Below are 4,043 nucleotides of genomic sequence, written 5' to 3'. Positions count from 1 at the left end.
CCTTGGTTCCAATACTCAGCATGATCATTTTCATTTAACTTGCTTCAAAGTAAGGTTGACTTTTCATGGGATTCCTTATATTGCTTAAGGCTGCTAGGTAAAGGGCTGTCTGATTTCGAGAGTTCACCGGGCTTGGTTCTGTATGTTTTTATAAGTTCATATGCCATTTATAACGAACTCAACCCCCCACAACTTGTCCATGATCAAAAATGCCTGTTGATAAGCCAATAATGCATTTGAGTTTTAGAATCCAATAAGCCCAGTTATATCCTTTATCTATTCATTACTGTTCTTTAATTGGGCATTCATTTCTTGATTTGGAATTAGTAATTCAAATTAAACTTGCTGTAATAGGGTTACTCAAACAATGTAAGTATACAAGACATTTCATTTATTTTGCCAAACAGGTACAACAGAAAAAAAAATTACACAAACAATAAATAACTTATGTCTACCTGAGTCCAGGTCACAGATCAACACCCAGCAATACATTAAACTTCAGTTAGCTATGTATGAACATCTTCCACGTCTGCCCTGCATTTTTTCTAAATGTTTTTTTATTTTCGCATAGGTGTATATTGTGTGATCTTACTTCAATGAAAGTCACACACTGAACAGTTTTTTCCTCCTTTACAGAGCCTGGAGGGTAATAATGTTGATGATGCTACACGAACCAAAGCCCAAGCACTGGGGGCACGATCATTTAGTGCAGTCTGGACAATGGAATGGAACTGCAAAATGGAATGGAATTACAGATGTCCTTTACTTTTCTTCCTTTCTCCTTGTCAAGTTCCAGCCTCCTCCTATTCTCCTGAGTAGTAAAATATGAGGAAGGCTTCCATTTAATACTCATATCAGGGTTTCAGTGTAACTTGCATGAGCATATACTGAGGTACAAGCATGACCAAGGAAAATAAAAAAAAAGAATAGAATAGCAAAGCGCGGTGATTGATCATCCAGACATCCAGGATTAATAGCAATGTTGTTAGCTAGAGTGAGGTTTATTTCCTGATCATCCAGACATCCAGGGGTAATAGCACTGTTGTTAGCTATAGTGAGATTCATTTCCTGAACTGTTAATTTATTGCATAATTTGGACTTAGGGGCACAGGATGTAAGTTGTAGAGGTCAAAACTCAAGTACAGTCTGTACTCTTATACTGTAGATCTTCTGTCCCTCTCCAGAATGATAGAAGTCAACAAAAAATTTGGGTATTAAAAATCTGCAACAGAAAAAATTTGCAACTGTACTGACCTTAACAATTAAATGATACTTCACACCTTCTTCCTTTAGTCAGATTATGTTTGGCATCATTATCCACTAAGAACGAAAGTTAGTAGGCATCATGTTAGTATTATAGAACATTAAGTTAATAAGAACCAAGTTAGTACGCAATAAAGTACTAAAAGTCTTGTTAGTATTACATTTATTACTGACATAATCAACATCACACTTACCTAAAAAATTAGTAAAATATGGTAAACATATTTTCTCACTGGAAGCCATTCTTTCAAGACACTACACAAACCAGCTTCAGACCATAATACTCAGAATGACTTCAGAGCTTTCACCTGGAACAAAATAATTATTTCAAAATATCTTTTGAAAACTAGATAAAATAATCAACGATGGAATCCCTAAATCAGATTTAAAAGTGACTTCATTTCTTTCAGCAGAACGAAAGTATATTAACATCATGTAATAATTATTCTTTACATAATAAGCTTCTAGTGTTTATGAGAAATACAATACTGTAGTAACTTCAAAACCTACCATTTGAAAAACTTCATCAGCAAAAACCATCAGCCTTATAATACTGGTCTTCCTTGACTGAAGCCTTCACCTGAAACAAAAATCAGACTTCAACATCTCTTGAATTTAAAACTAAGTAAAATATTTAGACAGCATCCTCTTTATCAGATTTGAAAGAACTTCAAGTATTTTCAGCAGAACGAAAGTATATTAACCATCATGTCATAATTATTCTTTATATATAATAAGCTTCCAGTGTTTATGAGAAATACCATAATACTGTACTAACTTCAAAACCTACCATTCGAAAAATTTCATCAGAAAAAACCATCAGCTTTATAATACTAGTCTTCCTTGACTGAAGCCTTCACCCGATCACCTGAAACAAAAATCTGACTTCAACATCTCTTGAATTTACAACTAAGTAAAATATTTAGACAGCATCCTCTTTATCAGATTTGAAAGAACTTCAAGTATTTTCAGCAGAACGAAAGTATTTTTACTCATCATGTAACTATAATTAGGCACAATTGTCATAATATGAGATTCTTTTCACGATTTGCAATAAAATTTACCTGTTCACCAATAAGCCAAAAGCAATGCTGTAAAGTACTTCCTAACCAGGACTTCTGGGCATTCAACTGAAACAAATAAGTTTCATTTCACCAATAAACTAAGTACATTTTATTTTTTAAAGATAAATATCTATCAGATTGAAAACAACTTCATTTATTTCAGCAGAACGAAAGTATAACATCATCACATAATTATAATTTTGCATCTTCACAAAATGTGCAGTAGATAAATTAATATCCGACGTGAAACAACTTCATTCACATCAGCAAAATGAAAGTACATCAACATCAAGTACTAATAATATGCACCATTTGTCATAAATATCCTTTACATAATCATAAAAATCCATTCCCAGAATAGCAAAAGAAAAAAACTTACCTTTTCAGTCAATAAATTAACAGCTTTAGAACAATGCAGTACTACTCCCTAACTATGCTTTCAGCGCCTCTACCTGAAATAAAATTTATTCGATCAGTACCATATGAAAATACAACATATGCATAAAATCATGATATTTTCAGTTATTTCATTTACTATGAAGAGTAATGTTGACTTGCAACAATTACAATAATTATTGCCACAACAATAATTCTATAGAACAGAACTAACTAGAGAATGCATTATTAAAAATATATCACTGTACATTACCTGTGACATTCTTGGTTTAACCTTCAGACTTTAGGAAAGTGTCTTTCCTATACAATCAGGTGCAGCACACTTTTAGCATCACATCCACAGCTAGTGACATCAGTGCCACACCACAGTTTTCCTTTACTAAGGAAAAATCTAAATATTTCAATAAGAAAATTTATACTAATGTAAAGACTAAAGGTTTGTTTCGTACATGAACAAATTCATTCTATATCTTACTGTACTTCTATTTAAGATTTTAATCTTGTTTGCTTCTGGCTTATCAGTACGACTTAGAGAGAATACTTTTCTCACATACATTGTTACCTTATACATCTGGCATGTAACTGCTCATTGATCATCCAGCATATGGCTCACCTTAACTCTAGAAAGCCATTCATATTTTCTTTCTTAATCATATCAACACTATTTAATCCCTTATTCATATCTACAATGTATAAGAGTTTCATGTAGGAAGGTGCCACTTGCCAAGTGTGACTCACATGGCAGTGTAAATGGTACTAAAAGTTCTTTGAGATTCCCTTTTTAGATGAGATCCAAGGCTTTCTGCCTTATACCTTCTAGCTAGCAGTCCAACTTCCTTCATTTACTAAAATTTTCACCTCTCAACCAAGAACACATCCTTTAGGGATATCTCAAATAAATATAGCTCGGTGGGCTTAAATTACTTTATGATGATAATCCACATGGACTCTCTACAGTTATTTGTTTTAAGTTCTTAATGACAATACTACTGTATCCTTGATATATCTTGCTTCAACAATCTATGTGCCTCCATAATTTTCATTAATTTGTATCTATATAAAATGAACAATTTGAATACAATGAACTTCATCTGATTTAGATGGTTTTCTGTACCTTCACTTGGGTTACAGGAAGCTCTACTTCTCCACATATGACCAAAACAACACGACCAAACCCTCATTATATACTACAGAGTTGCAAATTCCCATACCTTTCATAGGATACAAATTAGGTTTGCACAATATAAAAAATGCATAGGCAGCTACTATAACAATGATTTCACAAATTAATTTACTAAAGGAAAAGGAAGGAAACCATAC

General features: G+C 32.9%; 1 long non-coding RNA gene across 1 annotated transcript; it reads right to left on the bottom strand.

Moving 5' to 3' along the window:
* Positions 1–374: 374 nt before the first annotated feature.
* Positions 375–2,700, bottom strand: LOC135224381 (uncharacterized). The gene is made up of 5 exons (XR_010316711.1): positions 2,328–2,700; positions 2,054–2,131; positions 1,774–1,843; positions 1,458–1,571; positions 375–1,222 (listed from the first exon to the last, which is right to left on the bottom strand). It is a non-coding gene; the product is annotated as an uncharacterized LOC135224381 (long non-coding RNA).
* Positions 2,701–4,043: the final 1,343 nt, after the last annotated feature.

The sequence above is a fragment of the Macrobrachium nipponense genome, chromosome 12 (assembly GCF_015104395.2).
Source record: "Macrobrachium nipponense isolate FS-2020 chromosome 12, ASM1510439v2, whole genome shotgun sequence".
Classification (NCBI taxonomy): Eukaryota; Metazoa; Arthropoda; class Malacostraca; order Decapoda; family Palaemonidae; genus Macrobrachium; species Macrobrachium nipponense.
Note: the sequence above shows the minus strand (reverse complement) of the source record. Positions and strands in the feature narration are given on the sequence as shown.